Source organism: Procambarus clarkii, chromosome 37 (genome assembly GCF_040958095.1).
Source record: "Procambarus clarkii isolate CNS0578487 chromosome 37, FALCON_Pclarkii_2.0, whole genome shotgun sequence".
NCBI classification, from domain to species: domain Eukaryota; kingdom Metazoa; phylum Arthropoda; class Malacostraca; order Decapoda; family Cambaridae; genus Procambarus; species Procambarus clarkii.
The window spans coordinates 33,658,624-33,681,725 of NC_091186.1; the positions used below are offsets into that span (position 1 = coordinate 33,658,624).

At 40.3% G+C, this 23,102-nt stretch overlaps 1 long non-coding RNA gene across 1 annotated transcript in view; it reads left to right on the plus strand.

Annotated features, from left to right (window-relative positions):
- Positions 1 to 23,102, plus strand: part of LOC138372098 (uncharacterized) — a 140,543-nt gene extending 117,441 nt beyond the window's left edge. Inside the window, exon 4 of the long non-coding RNA XR_011230715.1 lies at positions 23,082 to 23,102. This is a non-coding gene — a long non-coding RNA (uncharacterized lncRNA). The remainder of the gene's footprint in view (positions 1 to 23,081) is intronic.

Genomic DNA, 23,102 nt, shown 5'->3' on the forward strand with positions numbered 1-23,102 from the left:
CAGAACCATCTTCCAGTAAGAAGTCGTGGTACAGTTACGAGAAAGTGAGTACCAATCAAGCTGGCTCGCAATTGTACTGTAAGTATTGTAGACTCTATGGACATACCATAGATAAATGTGGTAAGTCTCAATACAAAGGAAACACCGAAACGCCAAAACCCAAACAGACTCCTCCTAAGTCCGGTAAGCCTGTGATGAATGTTGGTGTTCATGTTAATGATCTTTCTCTTTTCAGTAAACACCTGTATACTGGAACTGTCTCTGCCAACGGTTCAAATCCGGAGGGACGTTTCAAACTGAAGATCTTGAGGGACACAGCGGCTCTTCAATCGATTATTTTGAAGTCGGCTGTGCCCAACATCGCCTACACCGGAGAAACTGTCTTCATCACTGACCTCACTGCTACTACTCCTTATCCTCTCACCAGAGTCCACCTGGATTGTCCCTTCGTGAGCGGAGAAGTCCAAGTCGCCATCAGGGAAAAGCCTTTTCCCATGCCTGGAGTGCAACTTCTCCTAGACAACGACTTGGCAGAAGACCTGCAACCGACCAACTTGATCGTCATGGACAAACCCCAGGTGTGTACCTCTGTAATGAATAATCCCATCTTTGAGTATGTTCCAGAAAAGGTTCAAGAGAGTGATGAAGTTTCTCCTCCGGTTTTAGTGACCACCCGTGCACAAGCTGCACGACCACAGCCAGCTGACTCTACTGCTACCGCTGTCCCTCAAGACCCTCAGAAACTACCCCCGAATCTGACCAAGTTGGAGTTCCGTAAGTTACAGAGGGAAGATCTTACCTTGACACCATTATTTTTCCAGGCTGAGACTCAACCTGACCGTATTCCTGGGTTCTTCCTAGAGAACGAGTTGCTCTACCGCAGATATAGACCCAGTAAACTGAAGGAGGAGGACGATTGGGCCAACGTCGAACAACTAGTGATTCCTGCCAGCCTGCGGCCCACTATTCTACACCTGGCCCACGGAGCACTCTCCCACTACGGATTTAACAAGACCTACCATGGAATCCGTCAAGACTACTACTGGCCAGGTATGGTAAATAGCGTCAAACAGTACGTCAAACAGTGTCATACATGTCGGATGGCAGCTAAACCGAACATCTCTATTCCCAGAGCACCACTGACTCTCATACAGGTGCCTGCGGAACCTTTCCACAGACTTATTATAGACTGTTTTGGTCCTTTACCTCGGACCAGTTCAGGTAACGCCTATATCTTAACCATCCTGTGTCCTACCACCAGATTCCCCATAGCAGTTCCAGTAAAGAACATTACGGCTGCTACGGTTGTGAAACACTTATTGAAGATCTCCACCCAGTATGGATTTCCAAGGGAGGTTCAGAGCGACTGTGGCACCTACTTCACCAGTGATCTCTTCAAGAGGACACTGGAAGAGTTCAACATCAAACAGGTATTGTCCAGCCCCTATCATCCTGCTTCACAGGGTTCTCTTGAGCGTAGTCATCAGACTATTAAAGCACTCCTGAAGAAGTTTTGTAATGAAACCTCTAAGGATTGGGATAAGCAAATAGACTTAATCATGTGTGTATTTAGAAGTCTTCCCAATGAGTCTCTAGGAGTATCTCCTTATTCTCCTTATGAGATGCTCTACGGACGTAAGTGCCGTACTCCCCTCAAGGCTTTCAAAGACTCTCTACGTGATGCCACCTTCAGTGAGCATCAGAATGTGCCCCAGTTTCTTCAAAACCTACAACACATTCTAGAGATGGTCCACAGTTTTGCCCAAGATAATCTATTGAAAGCACAGGAGAGGATGAAGACTCATTACGACCAGACCAGCAAAGTAAGGAAATTTAAGCCGGGAGACTTCGTACTTGCTTATTTCCATATCCCAGGTTCTCCTTTACAAAACAGGTTTTCAGGACCCTACCGCATCAAGGAGTGCAGAAACAACCATAACTACGTTCTAGAGACTCCAGATAGGCGGCGGAAGACCCAGTTGTGCCACGTCAACCTCCTGAAGCTATATAACGGTACTCCTCCCACTGTCATGATTAATTACTCTTCATTTAAAGAGCCATACAACCACAGTGAGACCTTCCCTGCTTCTCCTCCCGAAAGCACTGACAAGGAGTCAGCGCTTTCTAATTCGGAAATCCTAACTAATCTTCCCAACTATTTTCAGGACAATCATAGAGCACCTCTCGTCAAGATCTTCAAAGAACATCAGGAGTTGTTCCGAGATGATCCACAAGAGTGTAATGTTACCCAGAACGACATCCAACTGCTCCCTGACACCCGGCCGATTCGTCAACCCTTCTACCGAATCAGCCCTAGCAAGAAGGAAGTCATGCGTGCTGAGGTGCAGTACCTCTTGGATCATGGACTGGCTACATCTTGTGAGTCCCCCTGGGCCTCACCCTGTATCTTGGTGCCAAAACCCCAAGGTAAGGTAGCAACACCACTAATCATTTTAACCAGTTCCAAGCAACGGCATAATTGGACCATGCTGCAAACCGTTGCTTTCGAACAACTCAAATTCCTCCTCTGTTCTAATCCCATTCTCGCCTCGCTAGATATCACCAAGCCTTTCGTCCTTCATGTCGACGCCAGTGGTACCGGCATCGGTGGTGTCCTGATGCAGCAACGAGGCGAGGAGGTTCTACCTGTCAGCTACTACAGCTACAAGTTGAAACCCCACCAGAGGAACTACAGCACTATTGAAAAGGAGCTACTCTCCATCGTCCTGAATCTCCAGCACTTTGCTCCATACCTACAAGGTGCCAGGTCTACCACTATCTTCTCAGACCACAATCCTCTCCGCTTCTTACATCAAGCCCAATTCACTAACCAGCGTCTTCTACGATGGGCTTTATATCTGCAAGATTTCAACCTGGAGATCCGCTATATCAAGGGTTCTGACAACATCATAGCCGACGCCCTCTCCAGAGTCTATGAAGTAGAAGCAACTCAAACTATTACTCCACCACATGAAGACGTAACTTCTTCCAGAACCGCAGGCTTCGGGGGAGAGTTGTGACGATAATCTCTTTCAAGAGAGATTGAGCCTGCTCTTCCCTACATAATTACGTCAAAATACAAGATACTATATACAAGATACGTTCACCAAGTATCGCCAAACGTTTTGCCCAGAGAGCAAATCGTACCCAGAACACCTGGCCACCGCCGTAACCAGCTAACTGCTCATCCTCTGCCTGCCTGTTGCTGATTGGCTGGTGTCTCGGCGCCCCAGCCCTCCGCCACCACTACAAGTCGACGTCTGGGCTGAAGTGCGCCAGTCTCATCAGAATATCTCAGTGCTCCATGCAGTTGACATCTCTCGCTGGTAGACTAAGCCTTGGCTTTCATGTACTAAGGGAGGTGGCAGCTCGAAGCCAGTATTCCAGGACTCATATTTTATTTTGCTATCACTGTAACTTACTTGTCTTAGCGTAACTTTTCATTTGCCAGTGATTATTCATGTTATTTTGTTTGTTGACTTGTCTTGCATATTTTTATGAGATTACCTTTATTCATGTCTTGTTTTCTAGAGTAATTAAAATTTTATTGTTTATATGCTTGTGTTTTGTGTGTCTTCCCCTTACCTTACCACAGACGAAAGGACCAACTTTTCTCTTTTTTTTTTGTCATGTGACGAGGCCCTGCCCCTAGCTTTTGAAACAGCCGAACACCAACGCTTTACCGTCACAATATATATATATATATATATATATATATATATATATATATATATATATATATATATATATATATATATATATATATATATATATGTCGTACCTAGTAGCCAGAACGCACTTCTCAGCCTACTATGCAAGGCCCGATTTGCCTAATAAGCCAAGTTTTCCAGAATTAATATATTTTCTCATCTTTTTCTTATGAAATAATAAAGCTAACCTTTTCATTATGAATGAGGTCAATTTTTTTTTATTGGAGTTAAAATTAACGTAGATATATGACCTAACCAACCCTACCTAACCTATCTTTATAGGTTAGGTTAGGTAGCCGAAAAAGTTAGGTTAGGTTAGGTAGGTCAGGTAGTCGAAAAAAAAAGTCTTCTTCATCACCAATGAAAAGCATTGAAACATCATTATAGAAGTTTTGCAACCAAATTAAAAATATCCTCCGTATCAATTTAGAACATTACAGCATAGTGTTAAACAAAAATATATTTTTAACATTTCTATATTGACGGCTCACTACTGTATATATGTCACATATTAATGTTTATAAATTATTTAACATATTTTAATTCATATTATTTAAAGGTTCCTACTCTATTTTGGATTCGTCTTCGTTTCCAATTTGTTTTTTTAATCAGAACTAAAGTAGTTACTCTGTATTCATAACCTATGTCAATGTTCTATCTTTTCCTAATGTACGTGTCATAAATGGCTTGATGAACAGCTCTAGCCCTGATGATCAATGACCTTGTGGATTAGTATCATCATGGCTTGAGCAAGAGTCCACTAATTTGGCCTTCTATTACAGCAAGCCATAGAAGTATAATAGTTGTCATGTGCAGGACATGTTTAATCTCCCGGGAACTGGAATCTGCACTTCCTTCTCCATTTCTGTCTCTGGAACACCAGACGTTTTTGGGCCGAGATCACTAAAAGGTGATATGGAAGGTAGAAATGTTTGAGAACAAGTTATCGTTACTATCTTAGAGCTAAGCATATCCTACATATAACCAGGGATCTGTTGGTAACCATAATAAGTGCAACACTTGATCAAGGCTTGGGATCCCTGTTGACTTTTCACAGGTGTCAAGCACAACGATCTCACTCTGATTCTCCCGTCTTGTAGTTTCCGAGTGATCTTCCATTTGAGGTCTCCATGTTTGGAAACAAAAATCCAAGTGTACAAGATCCAAGCACGTGATTGATAGTTATTAAACTGTATAAATCTCATGCACCACCACATTGATTATTGTATCCAAGCATGGAGACCATCTTCAGAAAGATATATCTGCTTTGGATAAAGCTCAAAACTGGGCGACAAGAATCAATCCTGAACTAAAGAACAAATCCACAAGGGCCGTGACGAGGATTCGAACCTGCGTCCGGGAGCATCCGGGAGCATGTGTGATGATGTAAGGGCGAAGAGGGAGAACGGCCTATTGACCTAGCTCGGGTGCAGGGGGGGGGGGTTGTGTTAAAGTTTGGTTTGTGCCTCGGAGAGGCTACGGGATCCAGTAAGTTCAATAGAACTTCGGTTTCAACCCTTTTAACCCTGTCGTAGCTCAGTCGATTAAGGCAGTGTCTGGGATGCTCCCGGACGTAGGTTCGAATCCTCGTCACGGCCCTTGTGGATTTGTTCATTTGTATGCATCATGTTAGTGTGATCTCTGTGAGTGAATCCTGAACTAAGTCGACTACCATACCAAGAATGGCTCAGACCCGCAGGGTTAATAGTACTATAAGCCAGAAATGACTGCTGATCTCACAGAAACTTTAAATATTGAACAACTTGGAGGATATTTCTCTAGACTACTTCTTCGGGAGGTCAATTTTAACATAAGGAGCAATGTATTCAAGCTCAAGCCACAATGTACGACAGATAACAAGAGATGCTTTTTCGGTCATAGGGTTATAAAGCCATGGAATCGCCTATCCACTGAAGCTGTAAATGCCAAAACCCTACAATTTAAGATGCAAATAGACGATTTCATTCATGACAAATTGTGGGAGCTTTGACAAGCTGATGGTTTCCTATCCACTCTACTTGATTCGATGAGGACAGTAGCCCCCAGGTACAAATACATGGCCACATGTATCCCCCATCAGTCTTCAAGCCACACAGCCGCCTCCCCCACCCACGTCTCCCCATCCCCCCCTTTAAATCATACGGAATCGCATCTGTCCAACATCAAGACTTATCAATATTTTGACCACTCTAATCTAAATAGTCTAGTCCACTCATATATTGCTCTTACGTGCAACAGATGGCACTGTTTTCCAAAACAAACAAACATGTTTTTAGTTTTTACCTATCACAGGTGTGGCATCTATACTTATACTTACAAAATGAACTGTATGGTAAACAACACAATTCAATTCCAATACACTGTCTCATAAAATAATTAAATCAAAATGAAACTAAATTGAAATCCATGAAAATTCGATTTATCAATGCACTCTGAAACATTGAAATGGAATCGTAACATATTTAGTATAGCTTGTGTTGCTATTACGTGCAACAGATGACACTGTTTTTCAAAAAAGCTTGTTTTGACCTGTCACAGGTGTGGTATCTATACAGTAGGTATATGAAAACACACGCATATTTGAATGGAAAGTTGTGCCAAAATTTCAAAGCTATCAGTGAAGAACTTTCAGAGATAACAACATGTGTTGCTCTTACGTCCAACACGTGGTGCTGTAAAAAAAAAAAAAAAAAAAAAATCCTGTCACAGGTGAGGCATGTATATAGAAGGTATATATAAAAAAAACTCGCCTATTCGAATGCAACGTTGTGTAAAAAATTTCAAAGCAATCGGTAAAGAGGTTTCGAAAATTTCCTTCACATGAAAAACACATGAAATACACAGTATAAAAGAAATACGTTTTTTTTCCCTGTCATAGATGTGACATCTATATAGTATGTATATAAAAACCCCGTTCGGATGCGAATGGAACATTGTGTGAAAATTTCAAAGCAATCGGTGAAGAACTTTTGGAGATTAGCGATTTTGAACAAATGATCATTTTCATTTTTATTTATATAGATTTATACATTTAGGTACATCGTCATTTGTTCAGCTACCCTAGACTATGAGGGGAGTACACTGTGTCAAAAAGCCAAGCTACGTGATGCTAAAGATACCCATTACACAGGATGGTTAGTCATACTGAGGTATGTGATAAGTAGTCATGGCACATAGCAGCAGTCTAGGGGGGGAAACATTCACTTGCGAGGACAGTACCATGGTTCCCCAGAATTTAATGATCAAAAGCTGGAAAGAGTGAATATCTCACAACAGTCGATGCTACACAATGTGTTAAATGGGTGCCGGTAGTACAGCCTGGTTAGTTCTAGACGCACAATCTAAAATTCCGGGAAACATTGCAGGCACAGACAGCCTCCTTAGTGAAAGTCTGCAAGTTCGAAGAAACTCAAAGTGTGGCAACAAAAATTAGACGGTCGTATCTGCTAGAGGAAGCAAGAAAAGAAAGAAAAGAAAAAAAAAGATGTCTTTCATCAGATGGAAATTAAAAACTTAAGTTTTGAGGGCACCACGAGAAAATAGCCGACACAAGGAACGTCGACTTTAAAACAGCAGCTGACTATGGCATGAAGTTCTGTCGTGATGGTGCTGGTCTCTGGAGACAGTCAACGCGTAGGTTTGATTAGGAAAACACCAGAGTAGCTAATACTGATGACCAAACCATACAATAAAAGACAAACTAAGATGTTTCGGTCAGTCCTGGACCATTATCAAGCAGTAGTTTGTCAGCCGACTTTGCTCACAGATGGGGGACGGGGGGGTCAGAGCAGTGGAGTGAGAGCATAAACTGGAACCTCTATCAAGGCAAGGAAGAATCAAGTTCGTGGAAGAATCCCTTGCACCACGTAAAGTTGGTAAGAGATGACCGAAGGGCTCTCGAATTAAATGTTAGATACAATAGTTACAAAATGTCTAGTCTTCCCTTTTCTCCACGTGAGGTGGGGTGCATAAAAGTTGTTGAAATGTATACCAATATCTTTAGCTTTATTACCGAAGTGCACACTGAACATTAGCAAAGTTAATTATGCACGGAAGAAGAATTAGATTATGGTAACAGCTTTGAGCTAGTGTCGAGGCTGGAAGTTTGTATGCGCCATCGTGTTTTGCTATCTAATTACATTAAGTTTACAAATTTAAAGGAGGTGGGGGAATCTAGTGAGAGTCGTAATATAACAATCAATAATTAGTGTGCCTGGAGCTAGGCTGTGAAGCATGACGTGTAAGCAATTTAAGTCTTCCTTGGCGAGTCAAGTATCAACTCTGTTTTCAGGATCTTTACCGGATACTATAGTCAAATACGCAATTTAGTTTTTGCAGACTAAAAACTAAAACTGTCTTAGATAAAATTTATTCGTACTGAACATAACCGGCAAATTCTGAGGTTACATTTTCTGTAGTTCAGGAACAAATGTTTAAAAACCAATTTACAATTAAAAATTGTAATAATTATAAGAAGATAGTACCATGTTTAACCACCTTACGGTTAAAACTAAAAAAATTATTCCAAGTTTCATTTAAACCCCAATGGTCCTCGGGGGAGGACCATCGGGGCTTCATTTAAGGTTCAAGAGATCCTTCCTCGGGGGCGACTGGCCAGCATCGTGCTAATTACACGAGTGGCACGTAGTCACAGACGGGGCAACGCTGCTCCTGCTTTAAGTACATAGCTAACAGGCCGAAGGGGAAAAAATAATTACTGCTAAACATTTGGTAGACAACGGGTACACCCGAGTCAGATCACTAATCTGTAGTAGAAAAAATTAAGGAACCATACTTTGCGTAATCCTTTGTAAGCGTTTATTATTAAACAAATTAAGTCACCCTTCCCATTAAAATAGAGAGAAAGTCTAACCCAACATTTCGGGCAAGTCCCATCCCTTGGGACGTGGATGGGAAGCGTATCAAAGAGGAAGTGTTGAGAGGCACGTTTTCGCCTCTCTGGAAGCAGATGCGGGAGTTCCAACGAGGCGAGCATCGAGGAAGGTCGTCGCGAGTGGCGAGTAGGTGTGGAAAGAGTGAAATGACTGATAATGCAAGAAAGTTAATGCAAACGTATAAACTAGTGTATTTGGAGTTAGTTATACGTTTAGTAATTAGACCTACGGTTCTCCAACCCAGAGGTCATACAACTGCCCGCAACACATTACAAATCTATTAAAAACTTTTATTCTTCATTTAAAATTTTTTAGGTAGAAAACAAGATCAATAAGCATTGACAGCTTATTAGTATGCAATAAAATTATCAAGTCTGCTGCTACACAAAGTTCAAAATATTAATCAGTTACATTCCTACTTCATAAAAAACTTACCATAATTTAGAATAAAATAAATTTAGAAGCCATTTTAAAGCCCTTCACAATATTGCTCGCATAATTCAAGCTTAATGTATAACACGTCAGTTACACATCAAAACCAAACAAAGCTTACCTTGCTGCGCTCTCACTGGAGACATTATTGGGTATCAGAACATTCGCGAAGGTACCTAAGAGAAGTATCTCTGCATTATAACACATGGTGAAGTCAGTGGAGCAGACCTGGGTGTTCTGGCAGCTGCTGGCCGACTCTTGCCTCAAGTAACCTTGAGGCAAGAGTCGAGGCTGCCACCGAACCATTCCCATGTGATTCGTAAAGCAATAAATTATTCTTAAAATAAAATATCTTCATAAGTTTCATCATAAGTATTAGATGCAGCTCGATGCATCTAATGCTAGAAGTATTAGATGCAACGCTTTCATCTGATAATTACCTTACCAGGCCTCGAGTTCATATAATTTAAGATGTTCACTGTAATAATATACAGTATATTCGTTGAATGAAATATATCAATGTGTTTTGGCTTCCAGTATGATACTCTCAGTGAATCTTTAAACTGCAATCAGCAAATCGAAGCAAACTGCCCAAGTGCATTTGGCACAGATGTCGCATTATCTTGCAAGTTATTAGATTTTTCACATTATATATGTTATCAAAGATTTTATTTATATACCAAAAGGGGTAACCGGTGGTGCCCGGGTCTGTCTCGCTTCCGCTACCCAACCACTTAGGGTGGACAGTAGAGCGACTGTCTTGCTTTATGCATTTTTTTTTAATTTTACATGCCAGGGCATACCACATAGATACAAAAAATCCAATAAAACAAGGGGCACCGAAGTACCACCACCACACAGAAGCACAAAACAACAGGTATCACAATAACTAGCATCAAATAAGCACAATTATCACGTACAGGTCACTCCTTAAAACGGAACATTGACAAGGACAAAACATAAAAGAAAAAATCTACAAAATACAGAGAAAATATACAAAGGGGTAAAAAACATTAAGGCACCGAAGCACCCCAAAACACACAACACAGCAACAAAATACCACACAACAGCTACATCACAAAACACAGCACAAGTACAGGAGAACATTGAAAGTACACGGGAGCACAATAACATAAATAATAACAGAAAAATAAGTAAATAACAACCAACAAACACAGGGGAAGCAAATCAAGAGTGCTCGCTTGGCTCTTGGCGGAGGCAAACGTGTCGCTTGTGAGCTCTTGGTTTGCTGGCCAGTGGTAGTTGGTATTTGTGAGCGGGCATTTTTGCCATGCTGGCTGGAGGGATTGTGGCCCCCCTCCCCCCCCCCCCCCCCGGTGAAGCGGAGGGACATCATTGGCCTCGAGTTTACTGGCCCAGTGTCTTACCTGGCAGTTGAGGAGGTCATGACTGATATGTTGTGGGTGAATGTGGCGTCTGTGTGTGGCGTTTAACTTGTTTCCGGGAATCGAGCTGTTGTGAAATTCAGCTCCACGGCTGTGTATCGTGACTTCGTGGACAGCTATGACGGGAGGACGTTTACTCTCCCTGAAGGTGGTGGTTCGGCGGAAGTGTCGGACAGGTGCAGTGAGACTACCTACGTGGCAGTTTATGGTGCTCCCTTTGAGTTCCCTGACTCCCTTTTTCGGCGTTATTTTACCCGGTATGGGCGGGTCTTGAGTGTCCGGATGAATGCTGTCTCCTCCGGGCAGTGGAAGGGTATCCCAAATGGGACCCACACTGTGGCGATGTGACTGAAGGACTCCGTCCCTTCGTCTCTCCTGCTTCTGGGCTTCATGGTACGAGTATTCTATGGGGGTCAGCCCCGGACTTGTTTCCGGTGCGGACTATCGGGCCACCAGGCTGCAGGTTGTCATGCGAGCTGGGTTGGCCCTATGAACCTCTTCAGGGAAATGAACTTTTCCCCGTTGCCAGTCCCAGACCTATCTCCAGGTGTCGCTGTGATGTGTGATGCTTCCCGGTCGTCTGGTGTCCCGTTGCCGGTCTTTGGTGCCCGCCTAGATGTGGTTGGAGGTGTGGGGTGTCAGGGTGGTAGTTAGTGCGACCCCGGCTCCCATGTCCTGCCACCCCTATCTCCAGTCGTGTCTCCTGTGCTGTGTGGTCTAGTGCCCCCAGTCATCGAGGCTGCTCACTGACCTGAACTGTTTTCAGAAGCTGTGTCTTCGGCCCGTGTCAACATGCACGCGGTGATGTCTCACGCGGTGTGTGGTCCTGTTCCCCTGGTTGTTGAGACTGTGATGCTGAGTGATCGTGCGGTACGTGGAGTTGCGCAGCCAACCGGAGGTTCTGCTGCGGTGCCTCCTAGCGTGGGTGATAGTTCCGACAACCTCCCAGCAAACACAAATCATCTAGGCAACGTTCGCCTATCTCTTCCCATAGGTGTGGGAATGATTTGCATTGAGAATGGTGCAGGAGAGCCTTTGAGAAACTTTTAATAAAAAAATCCAAACACAAAGGTTTTATTTTAAATTGTTTTTCTACAATTATTTTGTTCCAAATGTAAAACAAATAGTTTTTACATGTTTAAATATAAAATTTATGGTGTTTTTTTGTAAAATTCATTAATAAATTGTGAATGATATATATTGGCTGAGTGAAACCTTTAAAATCCATTTAGTTATAATATGAACAGAAAAAAGTAGTTTTCCAAATTTTCTAAAAATCGCTCTTTTTAACACAATTTGACTCCTTATGCATTCCACTAAACACTATATCATGTTTAAATATATAATTTATGTATTATTCCCTAAAATAATTTATATAAATTATAAAAGTTGCTGGAAAGTGGTGTGAAAGAATCTGAAAACTTTTTGTTGTGTTATATATTGGAATGTTCTTATTAACTATGTCTCAAGTTCACAGTTTATCAAACAAGAAAATTAACATTCGTCAACTCTTAAAACCTTATATGTTATCTTGCTGGTGCAAAATGGGTGAATATTTAGGAACAGCTAGTATCTATATATGACAAATGGTGTTTTCCCTAACTCAAACAATGTAGGGTTTATTATTCTACACATATTTCTAATGATGCTTAGATGTTTACATTCTCTGAAGTATAATTGTGAAGGCTGTGTCCATCACTCTCAACACAGATTCTTAAACTCCTCTCTGCAGGTTCAACTATATAATTAGTTTCCATTTTGAATCTCCATGGACATTTGTATCCAAAATGAAACCAATGTGGTTTCCCTCAGCGCCTTCAGCCAGCACATTTGCTCATTCATTTCCACAGATTCCAACATGGTAGGGGATTTACAGAAATTTGTATATTCATATTGTTATATATTAAAAATATGAATGCAGTTCAATATGATAAGACAAATACATGAGTTTATGATAAATTCGTTTTCTGTGATATACCATTGATATGCTCTTTTTTTCTTTAAACGGCAGACTAAACTAAAGTGCTCACATCAACAGATTTGATGTATAAATGGTCAACGCTCAACAGAGTTAGTATAAATGTATTAGTATAAATCTTACTTGTCTCATTGTTAATTCACATTCAATGTCAACTTGTGGTTTTGATGTGGCACGTTTGGCCAAGTCATCCGCCACCTCGTTGAGCACTATTCCAACATGAGATGGAACAGTTCAATATGAGTTAGTTAGTTTAGTTCATTTATTATGCACCCCATACCCATCTTGTGGGCGGTAGTGGAAAGGGTTACAGAGGCACATAATGGGCTCAGGGACTGAACCCCACAATTCATTTAGCTAAGCAAGTTACAATCTTGATGAGCTAGTTACAAAATTCAATATAAGTCATCACATCAACAATGGGTTCGAGATCGACCTCAAGTACAGGTTCTAAATTAAGCAACTGACATATGTGGAGAGCTAGTATCAAAATTTATATGTTTGTCCTGCACACCGCCCCCCATCCAGTGGGCAGCGGTGGATAGGTTACAATCACTTAGTTGTTATCTACAGTTAGCAAACTGGGGATATTTGGCTAAAATTTCTGGTAGCAGATCATTTTGAATGAAATATTGACACATCGCTGGAACATTGGTTATAGAATTGTCTCTAAATTCATGTATCTTTTCGCACTCCATCACATAGTGACGGAGGGTGTGCGAATAACTTTGTTGACACAGTTTACATTTGGTCAGGTCTACATCAGCAGATAATGAGAATTCCCAGAGATACTTGTAACCGAGTCTAAGCCGAGCAGTAGTAACATCTAGAAGTCTGCTGATTTTATTGGATGATCCATAGATGTGTGGCTCCTCTTGTATGATAGTATGATGATAGATGGAATTACTGGTGTCAATTTCACTTTGCCTCAGATCTACAAGATCTTGTTGAAGTTCTCGGTGTACTGCTGCTCTCAGATTGGTCATTGATAATCCAAGGTTACACTCAACGGCTCCTTTAAAGGCAGATTCTTTGGCTAACTTATCAGCTCTATCATGCATTCGGAGCCCAACATGAGATGGAGACCACATGAAATGGACTCTGTTACCATCCTTAATAATTTTGTTGTATTTGTGTCTAGCTTTCGACACAAGCATGTTACAGTTATGTCTTAAAGAGTTGAGAGCATTTAAGGATGATTAGGAGTCACTTACAATTAATGTATCAAGTTTTGAGACTTGTACACATTTCAGTTTTTTCAAGGATCAAGGCAAATAGTTCAGTCTGAAGGGTAGAGGCCCAGTTGTTTATACGGACTCCCCACTCAAAGTATAGGCCATCGCCCATTGTCAGGACAACTGCACTTCCAGCTGCACCTGTGGTGCGGTGTAGGGAACCATCAGTGTATATAATTTGAGAGAGAGAATGCTCTGTGGACAGAGCATCAATATGGCTTAAGGCGTTGAGCTTTGCCTCAAGACGAAGCTTACGACGAAAATAAAAGATATGGATTGACATTTTGGTGGTTAGGTAGGTTACATTGAGTTAATTAGGTAGTACTTAGTGTTTATCTGTTATAGATAGGAGCTGCCTGGTATGGGCCAATAGGCCTTCTGCAGTTACCTTTGTTTTTATGTTTTTGCCCTGTAACCTAAATGGTTAGAGAGGCACATATATGGGCTTAGGGACTGAACCCCACACTACATTTAGCTAAGCTGGTTACAATCTTGATGATATAGTTACAAAATTCAGTATAAGTCGTCACATTATCAATGGGTTCGAGATCAACCAGAATTCCAGTTTCTAGGCAGGCGATGAGTACTCACAATAACCTTAAGCGTCAAAACAAAAATGTGTATACTCTTTTTACTCTCCTGACCTTAGTTCTCGAGCTATGTATTTCATTTTGGTACCAACGTGTTCGCAATAACATTCTCTAGAAGAACATCAGTAAAAACGGTCACAAAAAGTTATATGGATACCAGCACCAAATAAATACCTACGTAGATGACTCGCCGTGAGTGCCCAAGAGCAACAAAATGTTTTTACTCTTGGGATTGTTATCACTTCCACACTTGTCCTACAGCGTTAATTTTGGTATCAATGGACTCGCAATGAAATTCCCAACACGGTGATATGAATATAAACGTAGAATAATGGTCGCGGCCCACCCGCAAGAGTGTGGGAAGTGGCGGAACTGTTACCCAGTATTGGTGACACGACGACACATGGGCGATACAGTGCTTTGAAAGTTTATAATTATTTCACTGTCCTGACATTATTATTGTATGTACGTCATTCATTTTTGTGCCAGTGTTTTCGCAATAGAATGTTCTATGAGCCCGTAGGTAAAAAAGAGCAACAAAGCGTAAGATAGAATAGCACCATATATAAAACAACGCTGGAACATATCAGTGAGCGTCAAACACACACTAAATGTTTTTACTGTTGTTATGTTTGTTATGTTATCTGTTATAGATAGGAGCTGGCTGGTTTGGGCAAATAGGCCTTCTGCAGTTACCTTTGTTCTTATGTTTTTGCCCTGTAACGCCCAAAATTCAGTATAAGTCGTCACATTTTCAATGGGTTCGAGATCAACCACAATTTCCTGAATGGATATAACAAAGGGGATATTAATAGGGTATTAAAATTGTCAACACAAGATAGAACACGAAACAATGGGTATAAATTGGATAAGTTTAGATTTAGGAAAGACTTGGGTAAATACTGGGTCAGTAACAGGGTTGTTGATTTGTGGAATTTTTCTTAACTTATAAATTTATCTTTATTTATCTTAAACTGGTTGGGAGAGGTACAGTTTTTAACATAATTGGGAAGGTCATTCCACATTCGAGGTCCCTTGATTTGTAAAGCATTTCTAGTTTGACTAAGTCGTACTCTTGGAATATCAAATAGGTATTTGTTTCTGGTGTGGTGCTCATGGGATCTGTTACAACCTTCTAGGAAGCTTTTAAGGTCAGGATTGACATTACAGTACAGCGTTTTATATATATAAAATACACATGAGAGTATGTGCAGGGACTTAATATCTAACATATTCAGAGATTTGAGTAAGGGGCCCATATATACTGCCCGGTTGCCTGAAATGCTATGCCTACTATAGTGGCTTTAGGTATTGTATGCACTAGCTCTATCTATAAATCCAACATTATGTTTGTAAATCAACTATGTATGTACTTTTCTGAATAAAATTGACTTTACTGTACACTTATATTCTCTGTGGATTTGTTATCCCCTATCGTTTGGGAGAAAAAAAATGACTAATACGTTCGGCGAATGACTTTGACTTCAACTTCACTTTGACTTCGTTCATGTCATCGTATTTTCCATAATATATAAAGGTTATGACAGTGCAATTATATTATTGTGTGCAAATAAGTTTGAAATTTCATGTACCCTAAAAATAGTAAAATAAAGAATAAGAATAATTAAATAATTGTTGTAGTAAATTGTCACACGTTCATCATACGCAAACGAACACACAGTGTGGAGCGTCAGTACAACAAGACCGCCGCCTTTTTAAAACACGGCTTCGAATGTAAGTAATGTTTTTCTCGTACTAACACTGTGTTATACAATAGATTAGGTCTTGAATTCACAAATTTAGTTGTTACATCTGACAGAGTATGTTAGACGGTGTAATGCTGGTCCATGTTGACGTATTTGTGGGCTTGGTTGGTTTAAATGTGATGGCACACAATATGGGCACCCCACAACTGCTGCATATTCTAGCTTTGGACTAACAAAAGTGGTGAACAATTTCTTTAGTATTTCGCCATCCATGTATTTAAAAGCAATTCTGAAGTTGGAATGCATGGCATAGGCTCCTCACACAATGTTCTTTATGTGGTCCTCAGGTGATAGTTTTCTATTTAGAACCACCCCTAGATCTCTTTCTTTATCAGAATTCCTTAAAGATTTCTCACATGGTGGTGGTTGTTATATGTAATGTTGGAGGTGTATGTGGAGGCGAGGCCTGGCTGTGCTAGTGTGTATGTGGAGGCAAGGCCGGGCAGTGCTGGTGTATGTGGAGGCGAGGCCTGGCAGTGCTGGTGTATGTGGAGGCGAGGCCTGGCAGTGCTGGTGTATGTGGAGGCGAGGCCTGGCAGTGCTGGTGTATGTGGAGGCGAGGCCTGGCTGTGCTAGTGTGTATGTGGAGGCAAGGCCTGGCAGTGCTAGTGTGTATGTGGAGGCGAGGCCTGGCAGTGCTGGTGTATGTGGAGGCGAGGCCTGGCAGTGCTGGTGTATGTGGAGGAGAGGCCTGGCAGTGCTGGTGTATGTGGAAGCGAGGCCTGGCAGTGCTGGTGTATGTGGAGGCGAGGCCTGGCAGTGCTGGTGTATGTGGAGGCGAGGCCTGGCTGTGCTAGTGTGTATGTGGAGGCGAGGCCTGGCAGTGCTAGTGTGTATGTGGAGGCGAGGCCTGGCAGTGCTGGTGTATGTGGAGGCGAGGCCTGGCTGTGCTAGTGTATGTGGAGGCGAGGCCTGGCTGTGCTAGTGTGTATGTGGAGGCGAGGCCTGGCTGTGCTAGTGTGTATGTGGAGGCGAGGCATGTACAACACTCCCCAATAGGAAGAAAACCCACTGGGTTCTAGGCTAGGTTAGGCTTATCTGTAATAATTGAATTAAGCCTAGCAAAGCCTAGAACCTAGTTCAGTAATTTAAAAAATGTTGTAACTGGAAAAATGCCATTCAATACATTAAACAATTTAAATATTTTCTGGCAATCAACACAACCCTCTCATGTTGGCTAACCCTCTCTCATGTTGGTCAATAATTTAATTATTTTTTTATGGAGTAATCTTTGCTGTTAAAATGTAGTCTTTTTGAGACTACATTTCAAATGTAGTGTGTGTGGAGGCGTGTATGTTAGGTATTACCTAACATACACGGTCTAATATATCTATCTGTGTGAAATAGATTAAATCCATTTATTTGATATTCAGCTAATAGTTCTGTATTTTCTACATTCATCCATGTTTTGGTAAGTGCAATAATATGTATTGTTTCATTGCAGATTAGAGATTCTAGATAGTTCTAGATTTCCGAAGTACTGAAACGCGCGCCATACAGGCTTGGTGGATCTAGGTGCAAGGTAAAATTATTTACATTTACTTGTTTTTTTATTTACATGCATATATATATATATATATATATATATATATATATATATATATATATATATATATATATATATATATATATATATATATATATATATATATATTATATGTGTGTATATGTATTTGTATGTATATAAATTTGTGTGTAAATCACGGAAATTAACATGTGGTGAAAAATGTGAGTGTCAGACCGCGAAAGAAGAATTGGAACAGGAATTTCCGTAAGTACTTTCATATTTAAATAATACATCCTGAATGATTCCTTCTGAAGATGTATTACTGAAATATGAAAGTACTTGAGGAAATTCCTGTTTCAATTCTTCCTCAGTGGTCTGACACTGTCATATGTAATTACCCAAGTTTTGAAAGTGAACAAATTGTTTACAATGGTTTATAATTTTATCAGTGTCAGATACAATTACATCTTACTCATAAATACTGTATTTTATCAAACCCTTATTAGAATAATAGATCTTGTAATAATTTTGCAAAAATAGTGGCATTTACTATTTTTAAAAGATTATTAAAAAATTTACCGATATGGTGCATTCGGAAGACAAACCAAATTTTTTCACTTTTGACAATTGAGCACCTGCTACATCCAGATTCTAGGGAGGAAAGGAAGGACGATCTTACTGGATCCCATAGCCTCTCCGAGGCACAAACCAGGCTTGTACACAACCCTTCCCCTGCACCCGAGCTATGTCAACAGGCCGTTCTCCCTCTTCGCCCTTACATCATCACACACACAGATCACAATAACGTGATGCATCAAATGAACAAATCCACAAGGGCCGTCATGAGGATTCAAACCTGTGTCCGGGAGCATCCCAGACATTGCCTTAATTATCTGTAATCAACTGATTTTCAGAGCTGCTCATTACAAAATACTCTTTAAAAAATTGCTTCTTAACAATAAGAGCATTTCAATATATCCATAATCATCTGTATCAAACCTTATTACAGGTAAAACCAGTAGGCAGTCTACTGTATTTTATCAAACCCTTATTAGAATAATAGATCTTGTAATAATTTTGCAAAAATAGTGGCATTTACTATTTTTAAAAGATTATTAAAAAATTTACCGATATGGTGCATTCGGAAGACAAACCAAATTTTTTCACTTTTGACAATTGAGCACCTGCTACATCCAGATTCTAGGGAGGAAAGGAAGGACGATCTTACTGGATCCCATAGCCTCTCCGAGGCACAAACCAGGCTTGTACACAACCCTCCCCCTGCACCCGAGCTATGTCAACAGGTCGTTCTTTCTCTTCGCCCTTACATCATCACACACAGAGATCACAATAACGTGATGCATCAAATGAACAAATCCACAAGGGCCGTGACGAGGATTTGAACCTGCGTCCGGGAGCATCCCAGACACTGCCTAAATCGACTGAGCTACAACAGGGTAAAAGGATCCAGGAAGTTCAGTAGAAGTTTGGTTTCAACCCTTTTTGTGATGATGTAAGGGCGAAGAGGGAGAACGGCCTGTTGACATAGCTCGGGTGCAGGGGGGGGGGGTTGTGTAAAAGCCTGGTTTGTGCCTCGGAGAGGCTATGGGATCCAGTAAGTTCAGTAGAACTTCGGTTTCAACCCTTTTACCCTGTTGTAGCTCAGTCGATTAAGGCAGTGTCTGGGATGCTCCCGGACGCAGGTTCGAATCCTCGTCACGGCCCTTGTGGATTTGTTCATTTGATGCATCACGTTATTGTGATCTGTGTGTGTAATTCTTCACCTGCTACAGCAACAGGAATGTGTGTGTGTGTGTATTTGTGTTGTTGAATATGACCGAAAGTGTAAGATTAATGATTCTAACACAAATCGTCTGAATATTTGTTTTTCTTCACTGTCGAGAGTAGTTAAAAAAATTTACTCGAGTTTATTTTCACACTTTATTTATGGTCCTTCAGTCCATCTCCTTACTGCTGCTGCTGTTTCTCGCATCTTTGCATCGCTTGTATGTTTGGGGGTTTGGCCTCTTGCTATATATTGATTCCATTTGTGTGTGTTTGGGTCTCAGGCCCTCTCGCAATTTCTGTTGAACAAACCCCTTTTCCTAGTTCTGCATCTCTCCTTTGGTACAAATTTTGTTGTGCTTTTATCATATATTTCACAAAACTTGACATACATTTCATTAACTTCATGTCCTATCAGCAAGTGTTTGTCAAATTCTTTAAGGAAAGTTTATCATCCTGATTGCAGATCTCTAGCGCTATTATGTCAACTTCTTGTGGATTCGCAATCATTATTTAATTTACCTTTAGGTGTTCTTTCACCAGCACAGCAACACTGTACCTCTCCCAACCAGTTTAAGATAAAAACTAAGTACTAACTAATTAACTCAATGTAACCTACCTTACCCCCAAAATGTCAACCCATGTCTTCTATTTTAAACAATGCTGTTTTGTTGACCAAATTGTATTTTTGTTTTTTTCTGCAATGTTTCCCCCCCCCCCCACCACTCTACCACCACATTGAGTTTAGTAGCTCTGTGCACGTCAGGTGCTGTTTAATATACAGACCTACTCCTCCATTTGACCTAGTTTCTCTATCACATCTATATAAATTGTAGTTGGGAATCCAGATTTTACTATCCATGTAATCTTTTTTATTTCTTTTTATATATCTAATTGATTTTTTCTAACAGTTAAACAGAAAATAGTTTAATGGTATTTATTTATTACATTAGAAAGTTATAAAATCTAATGTTGAGATTGAAAGACATACATTATACTCTATTGCCTTAAAGTTTATGCATTATTGTAACAGGTACAAATGCTGTCCTAGTTGGGAGGTGCATATTGTAATGACACAGTGAGATATATTTACATATCAAGTATTGCTGATATGTTGAAGCATGTACTGAACAAGATTGGTGGAAACAGATACAAGGTTAAGATTGCTGTAGTCTAGTCTAATTCAATCATTTTTAGTAAGCTTTGAGAACATTTATGGTTGAAGTTGCCGGTGCCAGTGGACCACTTTGTGCTTTAGGCCTGGTGGAGCTTGGACCACCAGGCTGTTGTTTGGAGTGGCCCGCAGATCCACATACAGTCTGCATATGATATACAGTCTGTTGATCAATTGAACTATCATTGTTAGTTTTTATCATCCGAATGCACCAATATGTGTTCATTCTTCCCAGATGAAGGAACTAGGTAATATTCATCATCTGAATGCACCATCTGAAGCTTTTCCACACTCATGATACACGAGAGGTTTAAAAAACTTTTAAAACTTTTAAAACTTTTTGACCTATGTATTTAAAAGCAATTCTAAAGTTAAAAAGTGTAGCATAGGCCCCTCGCAGAATGTTCTTAATATGATCCTCTGGTTATAGTTTTCTATCTAAAACCACCCCTAGATCTCTTTCTTGATCAGAATTCTTTATAGATCTCTGTGGCTCAATCATAGAAACTGAGTAAATTCGTTACACTGGACCTTCCAGATCGAATACCATGCTGACAGTCTGATATATCATTCAGTACGTCTGCATCTGAAATTGAGCAATACCGGATTTATTATTTGGTTTTATAAATTTTATACTTATAATCTTAACTTATTTCATAGACCACGAGTAATCTGGGCTTCGAACTCAACAGAAAAGCCTTCCATAGACATGCTTCTTTGCTACATAATAGACAAAATTTAGTAAGTATTGATTTATTATGTGTTTGTTTATTTATTTATTTTTTCTTTATATACAAGAAGGTACATTGGGGGAGAGTACAGTGACTTGAAGTTATACATTCTTGTAAAGCAACTAGCACTCATAGCGTTTCGGGCAGATCTAAGGAAAGACCAAGGAACTTACCATCTTTTTTATTTCTGATGTTTTATTATTTCATTATTTCCGATTGCATTGATAATTTGAATTTTCATAGATTTCAATTACATTGTGTAACTGTAGATGAATTGCATTTGTTGATTTGCTCCCAAGTAAGATGTCGTAGGTCCTTTCTATGTTTAGTGTGAGTTTGTTGGTTGACATCAATAAGTGGAATTTTTTTTATTTATTGTTTACATCATTATTTAATATGAGTGGGTTGGAGTCTGGGTAGATGAGGTTAGTGTCATCATTATCTCATATCTCAGTGATTTTGTCGTAATGGTCAAGTAGCTGTACTGTACAAGTAGAGGACATGAGAGATAGCTGTAAGAGGTATTTCAATATCTTCCTGCTCTAAATCCTTGTTGGCCTGGATTGTGGAGGTCATTGGTCTCTATAAAACTAGTAACCTGACTCCTGATCACTCTCAAATAATTTTATTATGTGGGATGTTAGTGCAACTGGTCTATAATTCTTTGCCAATGCTTGTGTTGTGTTGTGTTGTTTTGGTAGTGATGTGCAATGTGTTGTTTTGGTAGTGATTCGTCCAGTTCTGGTAGTAGTGCGGTTGTTGTGTGGTGTAGTACTTGTGTGCTTGTTAATGACTTGTATTCCAGTCTTGTAGGTATCTCCTTTCCCCTACGGGCCAACTGCTTTGTTCTTACCTAGCATTTTGCTTTGTTTGGGTATGAATGTTTGTGTGCCATATATTTTGCAAAATTTGCCATATATCTCATTATTTACTCCTCTGCCTAGCAACAAGTCTGTCTAATTATACTCATTAACTGTTTTTCAAAGTTCCCCATAGTGTCCTTTATTGAAATCGAGTTCATGAACCGTTTCAATGTTCTTATTTTCTTCTAGATTATATCTTAAAGTATATTTAAATGTTATTGTTATTAAATGTTATTGTGACATTGCATTGCAATTGAGCTATGTTGTTTACCATACCGTTCATTTCGTGAGTATAAGTATAGATGCCACACTTGTGACAGGTAAAACCATGCCTTTTTTGAAAAACAGCACCGTCTGTTGCACGTAAGAGCAACCCACACTATATTATGTTGCGATATTATTTCATTATTTCCGATTGCATTGATAATTTGAATTTTCATAGATTTCAATTTATTTTCATTTCGATTTAATAATTTTGTGTGACATTGCATTGAAATTGAGCTGTGTTGTTTACCATACTGTTCATTTCATGAGTATAGTTAATTTTTTTATTTTTTTCATTTCATTTTTTTAGCTGTTCTTATTTTTCAGTGATGGGAATATCAGATCATTTGATGTTCCCAATTTTCTGATGGAAGCATCAGACCATTATAGAATGCATCGGATGAGGTAGTTTGGAATGGTGGGGAGGACGAGAGGGGGGGATGGTGGTGAAGACGAGGGGACAGAGGAGAGGGTAATGGTGGGGAGGACGAGGGGACTGGGGAGTTGGGGATGGTGGGGACAGGGGAATGCTGGGGAGGACAAAGGGACAGGTGAATGGGAGATGGTGGGGGAGGAAGAAGGGACAGGGGAGGGGAAAATGGTAAGGAGGACGATGGGACAGGGAAGTGGGAATAGTGGGGAGGATGTGGGGACGGGGAAGTGGGAAGGACGAGAGGACTGTGGAATGGGGAATGGCAAAGTGAATTATAATTATATATATTAATTAATTCTTATAAATTTCCAGAAGCCTGTATCAACACCCACA